The sequence below is a fragment of the Gracilinanus agilis genome, chromosome 6 (assembly GCF_016433145.1).
Source record: "Gracilinanus agilis isolate LMUSP501 chromosome 6, AgileGrace, whole genome shotgun sequence".
Classification (NCBI taxonomy): Eukaryota; Metazoa; Chordata; class Mammalia; order Didelphimorphia; family Didelphidae; genus Gracilinanus; species Gracilinanus agilis.
Window position 1 is genome coordinate 73126203 of NC_058135.1, and position 13287 is coordinate 73139489.

Consider the following 13287-nt stretch of genomic DNA (forward strand, 5'->3'; position numbering starts at 1 on the left):
AACGGGACATTTCCATGCTATAAAGGAATGAAACAGCTCCCACAAAAACATGAGCAGAGCAACCCCCTCCCCCACCCCACACCACCTACAACACCAAAGCCAGTGCTCGGGAGTTGAAGCAGGTTTGGGGCAACCATTGGTCATTGGCAGCTCACCAGGGCTTGTTCCTGGGAGCAGCAAGACTTGGTACACCCCGGGGGACTGAGGAACTCGCGGACTCTGAGCACAGACTCTGAGCCTAGACCGTGAGCCCAGGGGCAGGAGAAGGGACTAACACAGGCCACGGCTGAGGCACGGATTAAAGCACGGATGAAGGAGTGGATGAAGGGGCTGATTCTGAGTGCAGGAGTGGACCTTGAGTGGGGACCCAGTGCAGAGAGGTGCTTGACTGCAGAAGTAGCTCCCTGAGACTGTTAAAGGAGCTTCAAGCAGAAAAACAAGCAAGGAGACCACCAGGAGGCTTGTCCCAAAACAACTAGACCTGAGATCTCAGGAGTCTAAAGAGTGCAGACAGATCCTGGGTGCCAGCATAAAGCTGAGAGGGCACTAAGCTTACAATGGCAAGCCAGAATTATCAGGAAAACCAGAAGAGAGAGATGAAGAAGAAAAACCCTTTAACACTTGACAACTTTTACACAGAAAAAATCCAGACAACAGAGGAAACAACTGAGAAGAACACACAAGTAACCATATCCAAATCTTCCCAAAACAATGAAAACAGGTCACAAGGTCTTGAAGAGTTCAAATCAGAGATCACGAGAAAGATGGAAGATATCTGGCAAGAAAATAACAGTTTAAAAGGCAGAATTTCACAATTGGAAAGTGAGGCAAGTAAATCAAAGACAAGAAATGACCAGATTGAAAAGGAAAACAAGTCTCTAAAGGCTAGAATTGGGCAATTAGAAAAAGATGCCCCCAAATCAAAAGAATTAATAAGCAAATTAGAGACCAAAATCAAACAGCTGGAAAACAGGTCAGACCAAACTGAAAAGGAAAATCAAAAGCTTATAGCAGAAAACCAGTCACTAAAGACAAGAATTGGGCAAGTAGAAACCAATGATCTATCAATACAGCAAGAACAAATAAAACAAAGTCAAAAGACTGATAAAATAGAAGGAAACATGAAATATGTCAATGAAAAACCAATAGATCAAGAAACCTGGTCTAGAAGAGACAATCTGAAAATCATTGGTCTTCCTGAAAAACCAGAAATTAATAGAAATTTGGACTCCATACTAAAAGAAATTATTCAGCAAAATTGCCCTGAAGTTCTACAACAAGGGGCAATATAGACATTGAAAGGATCCATAGATCTCCCTCTACACTAGACCCCGAAAAGACAACCCCCAGGAATATAATAGCTAAAATCAAGAGGTTCCAAGTAAAAGAAAAAAGTTTACAAGAAGCTAGAAAGAGAAAATTCAGATATCAAGGAGCAACAATCACGATCACACAGGATCTGGCAGCCTCCACACTAAAAGACCACAAGGCTTGGAATATGATATTCAGAAAGGCAAGAGAACTGGGTTTACAACCAAGGATCATGTACCCATCAAAACTGACTATATACTTCCAGGGAAAAGTTTGGGCATTCAACAAGATAGAAAATTTCCAAGCATTTGCACAGAAAAGAACAGGACTAAATGGAAAGTTCGATATCCAACCACAAAGATCAAGAGAAACATGAAAAGGTAAATAAGAAACAGAAGGGAATGTAAGAAAACTCATATTTTTTAAATTTGCCTCTTTAAGGGCTTCAATAAGATTTAATTATTGGTACTCCTATGTGGGGAAATGTTATGTAAAATTCTCTGTAGTGAATTCTGTTCACCATTATAGCATTCACTATTATAATAATTAGAAGAATTATTCATAGGGAGAGGTTGGAATACTAAATGGTCTAAGATAATATGGGTGGGAAGGAAAGAGGGGGATGAATAATAGAGGACACCAAGAGAATTTTGAAGGAATAAGAAAAATAGGATATTCTATTACACACAAAGAGGGCATGGAAAGGGGAAGGGATGAATACTATTATAAGAAGGAGAGGAAGAGAGTATTAAGAGGTAATATTTACACCTTACTCTCAGTGTAATCAACCCGGAGAGGGAAGAATAGTTATATCCATTGGGATATAAAACTCTATCTAACCCTACTAAGAAAGTCAGAATGGATAAACCAAGGGCAGAAGGGGAGTGGGGAGGTCAAAAAAGGGAGGGGAGAAGAAGGGGGAGGGAATTCATTAGTCCTTTAAAAATAAAAATAGGGGAATAATAAGGGAGGGGGTAGAAAGGGAAGTAAATCAAGGGAGGGGATAAGGGATACCAGCTTAAAGCAAACCAATGTTTTAAAAGGAAATAGTTTAAGAAGAAGGGGTAGGAATAGGGGATATGAAAATGTCAGCAGAAGTAATAAATGTAACTTTCTCAGATCATAATGCAATAAAAATAATAATTAATGAGGGCACCTGGATAGGCAAATCAAAAACTAATTAGAAATTAAATAATATGATTCTCCAAAATCAGCTAGTCAAAGAAGAAATCATAGAAACAATCAACAGTTTCATTGAAGAAAATGACAATGATGAGACATCCTACCAAACTCTGTGGGATGCAGCCAAGGCAGTACTCAGGGGGAAATGTATATCCTTGAGTGCATATATTAACAAACTAGGGAGGGCAGAGATTAATGAATTGGGCATGCAATTTAAAAAATTAGAAAGTGAGCAAATTAAAAATCCCCAGATGAAAATTAAATTAGAAATACTAAAATCAAGAGAGAAATTAATAATATCAAAAGTAAAAGAACTATTGAATTAATAAATAAGACTAGAAGGTGGTATTTTGATAAAAACAGATAAAATAGACAAAGTACTGGTCAATCTAATTAAAAAAAGGAAAGAAGAAAACCAAATTGACAGTATCAAAAACGAAAAAGGAGACCTCACCTCTAATGAAGGGGAAATTAAGGCAATCATTAAAAACTATTTCACCCAATTATATGGCAATAAATATAGCAAACTAAGAGATATGGATGAATATTTACAAAAATATAAATTGCCTAGATTAACAGCAGAAGAAATAGAATACCTAAATAATCCCATATCAGAAAAAGAAATTGAATGAGCTATCAAAGAACTCCCTAAGAAAAAATCTCCAGGGCCTGATGGATTCACAGGTGAATTCTATCAGACATTCAAAGAACAACTAATCCCAATACTACACAAATTATTTGATAGAATAAGCAAAGAAGGAATCCTACCAAATTCCTTTTATGACACAAATATGGTACTGATTCCAAAGCCAGGGAGATCAAAAACAGAGAAAGAAAACTACAGACCAATCTCCCTAATGAACATAGATGCAAAAATCCTAAATAGAATACTAGCAAAGAGACTCCCGGAAGTGATCAAGAGGATCATCCACCATGATTAGGTGGGATTTATACCAGGAATGCAAGGATGGTTCAACATTAGGAAAACCATCCACATAATTGACCATATCAAAAAACTAACAAACAAAAATAACATGATTATCTCAATAGATGCTGAAAAAGCCTTTGACAAGATACAGTACCCATTCCTATTGAAAACACTGGAAAGTATAGGAATAGAAGGTCCTTTCCTAAAAATAATGAACAGTATATACCTAAAACCATCAACACGCATCATATGCAATGGAGATGTATTAGAAGCCTTTCCAATAAGATCAGTAGTGAAAAAAGGATGCCCATTATCTCCTCTATTATTTAACATTGTACTAGAAACACTAGCAGTAACAATTAGAGAAGAAAAGAAATTGAAGGCATCAAAATAGGCAATGAGGAGATTAAGCTATCACTCTTTGCAGATGATATGATGGTCTACTTAAAAAATCCCAGATAATCAACTAAGAAGCTTATAGAAATAATCAACAACTTTAGCAGAGTTACAGAATACAAAATAAATGCACATAAATCATCAGCATTTCTATATATTTCCAACACATTAGAGCAGCAAGAGGTAGAAAGAGAAACACCATTTAAAATCACCCTAGACAATATAAAATACTTAGGAATCTATCTACCAAAACAAACACAGGAATTATACGAAAACAACTACAGAATACTTTCCAAACAATTAAAACTATATCTAAACAATTGGAAAAACATAGATTGCTCATGGGTAAAATGAGCTAACATAATAAAAATGACCATTTTACCCAAACTATAGCACCCATTCCTATTGAAAACGCTAGAACGTATAGGAATAGAAGGACTTTTCCTAAAAATAATAAACAGTATATATCTAAAACCATCAACAAGTATCATATGCAATAGGGATAAATTAGAATCCTTCCCAATAAGATCAAGTGTGAAACAAGGATGCCTATCATCACCTCTATTATTCAACATTGTACTAGAGACACTAGCAGTAGCAATTAGAGAAGAAAAAGAAATTGAAGGTATTAAAATAGGCAATGAGGAGACTAAGCTATCACTATTTGCAGATGTTGTGATGATCTACTGTAAAAATCCTAGAGAATCAACCAAAAAGCTAGTATAAATAATCAACAATTTTAGCAAAGTCACAGGATACAAAATAAATGCACAAAAATCATCAGCATTTCTATATATTTCCAACACATCACAGCAGCAAGGGGTAGAAAGAGAAACATCATTTAAAATCACCCTAGACAATATAAAAAACTTAGGAATCTATCTACCAAAACAAACCCAAGAATAATATGAACACAACTACAAAATACTTTCCAAACAATTAAAACGGGATCTAAACAATTGGAAAAACATTGATTGCTCATGGGTAGGATGAACTAATATAATAAAAATGACCATTCTACCCAAATTAATTTACCTATTTAGTGCCATACCTATCAAACTTCCAAAAAACTTTTTCACTGAATTAGGAAAAACTACCACAAAGTTAATTTGGAATGACAAAAGATCAAGAATATCAAAGGAAATAATGAAAAAAAATGTGAAGGAAGGGGGCCTAGCAGTACCAGATATTAAACTATACTATAAAGCATCGGTCATAAAAACAATGTGGTACTGGCTAAAAGACAGAAGGGAGGATCAGTGGAATAGACTTGGGGTAAATGACATCAGCAAGACAGTATATGATAAATCCAAAGAGCCCAATTTTGGGGACAAAAATCCACTATTTGACAAAAACTGTTGGGAAATTTGGAAAACAATAGAGGGGAGATTGGGTTTAGATCAACATCGTACACCCTATACCAAGGTAAATTCAGAATGGGTGAATGATCTGAATATAAAGAGGGAAACTATATATAAGTTAAGTGAACACAGAATAGTATACTTGTCAGATCTCTGGGAAAGCAAAGATTTTAAAACGAAGCAAGAGTTAGAGAAAATTACAAAATGTAAAATAAATTATTTTGATTATATTAAACTAAAAAGCTTTTGTACAAACAAAAACAATGTAGTCAAATTCAGAAGGGAAACAACAAATTGGGAAAAAATCTTTATAACAAAAAACTCTGACAAGGGTCTAATTACTCAAATATATAAGGAGTTAAATCAATTATATAAAAAATCAAGCCATTCCACAATTGAAAAATGGGCAAGAGACATGAATAGGCAATTTTCAGGTAAAGAAATCAAAAGTATCAATAAGCACATGAGAAAGTGTTCTAAATCTCTAATATTTAGAGAAATGCAAATCAAAACGACTCTGAGATATCACCTCACACCTAGCAGAATGGCTAAAATGAAAGAAGGGGAGAGTAATGAATGTTGGAGGGGATGTGGCAAAATTGTGACATTAATGCATTGCTGGTGGAGTTGTGAACTGATCCAACCATTCTGGATGGCAATTTGGAACTATGCTCAAAGGGCTTTAAAAGAATGCCTACCGTTTGATCCAGCCATACCATTGTTGGGTTTGTACCCCAAAGAGATCATAGATAAACAGACTTCCACAAAAATATTTATAGCTGCGCTTATCATGGTGGCAAAAACCTGGAAATACTAGGGCATGCCCTTCAATTGGGGAATGGCTGAACAAATTGTGGTATATGCTGGTGATGGAATACTATTGTGCTCAAAGGAATAATAAACTGGAGGAATTCCATGTGAACTGGAAAAACCTCCAGGAATTGGTGCAGTGCAAAAGGAGCAGAGCCAGAAGAACACTGTACACAGAGACTGATATGTTATGGTAAAATCAAATGTTATGTACTTCTGTACTAGCAGCAATGCAATGACCCAGGACAATTCTGAGGGACTTATGGAAAGGAAAGCTACCCACATTCAGAGGAAGAACTGCAGGAGTGGAAACACAGAAGAAAAGCACCTGCTTGAATGCATGGGTTGAGGTGGACATGATTGGGGATGTAGACTCGAAACTAACACTCCAATGCAACTATCAACAGTTTTGAAATAGGTCTTGATTAATGACACATGTTACAACCAGTGGAAATGTGCATTGGCCAGGGGAGGATTGAGTTGGGGGGGTGAAGTGGAAAGTAAGAGCATAAATCATGTAACCATGTTAACTTTTCTAAAATATAAATATTAATAAATGTTTAAAATAAAAATATATATATACATATATATAACTATGGAAAATTAAATAAATTTAAAAATAGTTTAAAATATGTTTAGTCCAGTATATAATTCTCTAGTTTGTGTAAAAAAATGATATCTATACAGTTGCTAAACATTGGTAACTTCTGATTAGTAATTTCAAAAAAAGTGAATTTGGAAGGCAAGTTCTTAGCCATTAACAATTTGGAAATCATAGAGGAAATGAAAACTGCCAATATAGATATTTTTTTTGAAATTAGGTAGGAGTACCAAAAGGTAACAGTTGGTGGGGAACATTCATCTATTCTGAATTTATCTTGGTATAGGGTGTGAGATGTTGATCTAAACTTAATCTCTCCCATATTGTTTTATGATTTTCCCAGTAGTTTTTGTTAAATAGTGGATTTTTGTCCCAAAAGTTGACCTCTTTGGGTTTATCATAGACTGTTTTGCTGATGTCACTTACCCCAAGTCTATTACACTGATCCTCCCTTCTGTCTTTTAGCCAGTACCACATTGTTTTTATGACCTCTGCTTTATAGTAGAGTTTGATATAGTGCTATAGTTTGTCAAAGGCTATTTCAGCATCTATTGATTTTGTTTGTTAGCTTGTTGATAATAGTCAATTATGTGGATGGTTTTTGTAATGTTGAACCATCTTTGCATTTCTGGTATAAATCCCACTTAATCATGATGGATAACCCTCTTGATCACTTGCTTGGATCTTTTTACTAGTGTTCCCTTTAAGATTTTTGTATCTAGGTTCATTAGGGAAATTGGTCTATAGTTATATTTTTCTACCTGCATTAGGAATCAGTACTTTAGTCGTTTTATGACAGCAATAGTAGATATAGCAAAGAGAGGGAAAATTCTTAAGTATATAAGGAATTTTCTAGCCTGCCACTTTAAGTCTGCTCCAAAGTAATCTAGGTAGCTCCCCCAACAAAGTTTCAATATCTGGCCAGAAGAGCAGGAGAGTGTCAGCCTCCAGGTTCAAATATCCAGGTGGAAGTCTGCAAAAGTCTCTTCAACCCAAGCAAGTCACCAAAGCTGAACTCCTTGAGCTATCAACACTGAATCCAAGGCAGAATTGAATGCCTAATCAAGCTGATCCCCCACAAGACCAATCTGCCAAAATACGTCAAAGACTCTCATCAGAGTTTATTCCCATGAGGAGTACCCCCAGGTCTCAGAAGCTCCCAGTTATACACTGTTTTCTCCACCCATCAACTCTCCTTTTCCCATCTCAAGAAACACTCACAGTCTCCCAATTTGCCTATCACTGCTCAGGCAGGGTTTGGATGGGGCAGTACTTGAGGTCTTTTAGGGCATGAACTTCCTTTTCTAGTAAAAGGTTCTTACTAAGTATTAATGACTAATTATATTTGAAAGGCAGGGAAGTCCAAGGTCTTTATTGATTAAGTTAAAATAAACAAAAAGAATTAAAATTATTTTTCACAACAGTACCCTTTCCATCTCTGAAATATAGCACAACTAAAAAAAATGAATTCAGGAAATAGGCTGAAAGATGAACATATAACAATAAAATAGAACTTGATTATAAAAATTCATTACTGTGGCAATCAAGGCACAAATCTAGAAGATGGAAATGTTATCAAAGCACTAAAAAGCCTCAAAGAAGTGTAAACTAAATACAAACTAAAAAAGAACTCCTACATGTTTTAAAATGATTTTAAAATACAAAGAGATATAGATGGAAACATTGGGGAAAGAAATGAGAGTTATTCACACAATTTGATAAAAAAAAGTCACAAAAATACTGAAGAAAATTAAATCTTAAAAAACAGAATTGAGGGGCAGCTGGGTAGCTCAGTGGATTGAGAGTCAAGCCTAGAGACAGGAGGTCCTAGGTTCAAATCTGGCCTCAGACATTTCCCAGCTGTGTGACCCTGGGCAAGTCACTTGACCCTCATTGCCCACCCTTACCACTCTTCCACCTAGAAACCAATATACAGAAGTTAAGAGTTTAAAAAAAAACAGAATTGACCAAATAGTTAGAGACACCAAAAAAACAGAGAAAGAAAAACGTTAAAAAGCAAAAATGATGAGAAAAAGAGGCACAAAAGTACAATGAAGAAATTAATTTCTTAAAAAAATAGAATTGGGAAGTGGAAACTTGGTATCTTTGATATAAAGAAATAATTTTTAAAAATTTAAATAAAATATAATAAAATGATGTTAAATATAACATTGGTGAAAAAATTGTCGAGGGAAATACATTGAGGAGAGCTAATTAAACAATCGTTTTACTTAATGCCATTAGACTATGAGTATAATCATGTCTCAAGAGATTATCACTGACAACTTCCTTGATATTATGGGATAAGAAGATAATATATAAATTCATAGAATCCATTGATCACCTTCTGAAATATATCATGAATGAAAATTCTAAGGAATATTATGGCCAAATTCCATAGTTCTCAGGTGAAAGAAGAATTATTGAAAGTATTAATAAAGGAATAATTCAAACAATTGGGAGGCATAGTCAGGATCACATGAGATTAAACAGTTTCTAAATCATAGTTCAATGGGTTTGGGATATGATATTCTTGAAGGTAGGATCACAACCAAGAATAACATGTTGAACAAAACTGAATATAATCCTTCAGAGGAAAAATGGCCCTTAAGTGAAATAGAAGACTTTCAGGCCTTCCTGACAAAAACACCAGAGCTATATAAAAGTGTAATTTACAAATATAAAATTTGAGATAATTTTAAAAAGTAGACATGAAAGATAAATTTAAAAAAATGTCTCAATAACATTAAACTGTGTACATTCCTACATGGGGACATGATCATTGTAATACTTAATACATCTATTATATTTTAGGGCAGTTAGAAGGAGTCTCTATACATATAGGAGGCACAGTACTGAATTGACTATGTTGTGATTGTCTCTCCAAAAATGAGGAGATGAAAAAATGATGCATTGAGATAAGGGAAAGGTAGGATGGTTAAAAAAAAGTCTCACAGAAGAAAAAGCTTTGAAACATAAGTATTTATATTGGAGATGGAAGTAGAGGGATTGTAGGCAATGCTTAAGCTCAAACATTAAGACAAAGCTTAATGCTCAAACTCATTTAAAGATATATGATCTTGGGGCAGCTGGGTAGCTCAGTGGAGTGAGAGTCAGGCCTAGAGACAGGAGGTCCTAGGTTCAAACCCGGCCTCAGCCACTTCCCAGCTGTGTGACTCTGGGCAAGTCACTTGACCCCCATTGCCCACCCTTACCACTCTTCCACCTATGAGACAATACACTGAAATTAAGGGTTTAAAAAAAAGTAAAAAAAAAAAGTAAAGATATATGATCTTATACGGAAATAAAAGGAGAAAAAGATATTATGGCAAAAGGAAGGACAGAGTAAGGAAGGCAGTGGTCAGAGGCAAAATAGACTTTGGAGATGGCATAGGATAAAAATAAAAAAGACAAACAGAAGAAAATAGAATAGAGGGAAATATATAGTTAGTCATTATAACTGAAAATGATAAGCTCATTCACAAAGGATAAGTTATGATGATCTCAAGTGATAGAAAAATTCTCAGAAATCCCATGTGTAATACAAATGGAACATTTAACAGGGGATACCTCTGATTTTGAGTCTTAAGGAAGGACATTGGAAAGCAAAACGTGTCTGAAGGTAGATGAACAAGATTGAGTAGAAGTGAAAAGCCTCAAAGCCATGCCACAAGATGATAGGCTGAAGAAAATGTAGATGTTTAGACTTGAGATAAAAAATTAAATTTCAGGAGGAAAAGATGAGCCTTCAAAGATTTGAAAGATTGCCATATGGAAGGAGGATGAATTTGGGCTTAGCTACACAGGCCAGAGGTGGGATCAAAGAATAGAAGTAGTAAAATGTTACTTTTTAGTCTTGAGATAAGGAAAAATTTCCTAACAGTTAAAGGGCTTGAGATATGGAATGAGCTGAGTATGGAGATAACATGGTCCAACTATACTAAAGATCTCTGAGTAAAAGGAAAATACTTGTAGAACTTATTGGAAAGAATTTTTTTGTTCATGAACAGGTTAGATTAGGGGTATGCTGAAGTTCTCTATTTCCTTCAGATTTGGTAATTCTAATGCCTGTACAAAAGCTCACTCTTAGGCCCTGAGGCAATGCTAACAAAAGCAACTACCCAGAAATCATTGAGAATCTTGTCAGATATCCTTGAAGTAGAGTAAAAAGTATTGTCAAATATTTTCAGTTTCAAAAGGCAGTCATACACTTAGTATATTCCATTTTTTTTTGCTTTTCTTAGATTGTTGTTGTTTTCCTTTCCACTAATCCATTAATCAAAATTGATTATAGAGATTGTGGAAATTATAGACCATGTTAGCTTTAAATATAATCTATTAGTTAAAATAATTGGATTCTAATAGATTGTTTCTTAAAACATTACCTATGAGAGTAGAAAAAAGTAATTTAAATTCATAAGAAGATAGTGGACAAAATCTATCATGATCACAGAAAGGAAGAAAACACAAAAATGAGTAAGTTGTGGATTATAATATATGACCTTTATAATTTATAATCTTCAAAATGATTTTAAATTCAGGAGGAGAAAAACATAAAATCTGTCCATCTTTATTAGTACATAAAACCAACAATAATAACACTTACCCAGGCAAAATATTTTTTCCTTGTTTTGAGGAAATTCAGTCAAAGACTATTTGAAATTATGCATTTTCTGAGGTACTATGGAAAATGGACTAGCAAGTGTTAAAAATTAGGGATACCTCACAGATAGAAAGACACAATCTCAATTTGACAATTCAATTAGGAAAAAATGAGTAGGAATTGATAATGTTTCTAATCAATTTCAGTTTTTTACACAAAGAGATTAAAAATTTTAAATACAATTTAATATTGCATTTGTTTGAAAACAAATTGAAAGTTTAGATTCAGCATAAAGAAAAAGTTGGTTTTAATCTGATTTACCTTTCTTACATTACCTTATTAATATTTGAATAGCTGAATTTCCATATTCTCAAATCAACAATTATTTATTAAGCAACTATTATGTGCCAAGCACTATAATAAACAATGGAAATAAAAGAAAGACAAAATATACTCCCTGCTCTCAAGAGATTAGTGGTCTATTTGGGGAACTTAACAGGCAAATATCGATGTACAAACAAGATATATACAAGATAAATTTGATAACATTATTGAAATGAAAGCTTTAGATTTAAGGGGAATTGGAAAGACTTTATAGAATCTCTGGAGATTCTATCTATCTGGCTAGGAATCAAGGTCACAATGTTCATAGAGTTTGCCATAGCTGGTACCTTCAATACCCTGAGGTTTAGAAGTGTAATCTCATAAAAATCATGAATAAGTTGTTTTAGATAGGAGAGTGCCAATACATGTTTGACAACAGACTCTCCTAGAAAAAATATGTACACAACACACTTTTAAGTTTAATCTGCAATATTGTAAATAAAAAAAATTTAATCTGCATTAACAGTTTTTTTCCATGTCACTTAAGTTTATCTAAACAATAACTTAAGCTTTAATTCGTCTCATTTACTGATTTATGCAGTGTAAATGTTCACAATTAAATTTTAAGTCAGTTTTTATGAGCTTATTCAAACTGTGTCTAGGACTCCCCTTACTTTTGTATTAGTTTGTAGTGTTCTGTCCAGAAACAGGAACCAATTTTCTATATAAGGAAGCAGAGTGAAGGAATGTTGGTTACATTCACAGATGGACCAAATGACATTAAAGTCCATATTTAGGAAGCAGAATACAGTAGACATATTACCTGAAGGTGAGTTTGTCCTCCTCTGTCAAGCAACTGACTCAGATAGCTGGGATGAGAATTATGGAAATTCTATCATCTTTTGGGCTGTGACTAAAAGTGAAATTACATGCATATGTGTTGACAGATAAGTAGCTGTTATCAATTAACATGTTAATTCAAGTTCATTTATCTTGAATGTGTACCTCAAAGAGGAACATTATACCAATCCATGTTCTATATTAGGATCAAGAAAGAATTAGCTTGTGCTGCTACCTATAACTTGTTGGTTCAGGGCTGTTTAGCCACCTCAATTCCAGAGGAAATATCAAAAACCCTAAATAGCTTCTGTCAAAACCCCTTTACATTTTTGATTAGGTGGCTATTTTCCATGAGACTGATGTGCTCAATCAGGAAGCCTGCATGACAAAGCAGGATATCTCTAAGTCCACATTTGTTAGGTCCTTGGGAAATGTCTAAGAATCTTGGTTTTAAGCAAGAGAAACTAAGAAGTTTACTGTTTCTTTTTATTTTTAAATAACAGTTTTCCAATTCCCTTTGAAAATAATTTTAACTTTTTCTAAAAATAAAGATTTCTGGAAATAGATAGTAAAACCATACTAGTGGGAGATCTAAATATTCCTCTGTCAGATCTACATAAATCAAACCGAAAAATAAATAAGAAAGAGGTAAGAGAGGTGAATGAAGTCCTAGAAAAATTAGATCTAATTGATATGTGGAGAAAAATAAATAGGGACAAAAAGGAATACACCTTCTTCTCAGCTGCACATGGCACATTCACAAGGATTGACCATGTTATAGGGCATAGAATCATTGCAAACAAATGCAAAAGAGCAGAAATAATAAATGTAACCTTCTCAGATCATAATGCAATAAAAATAATAATTAGTGAGGGCACTTGGACAGGAAAATAAAAAACTAATTGGAAATTAAATAATATGATTCTTCAAA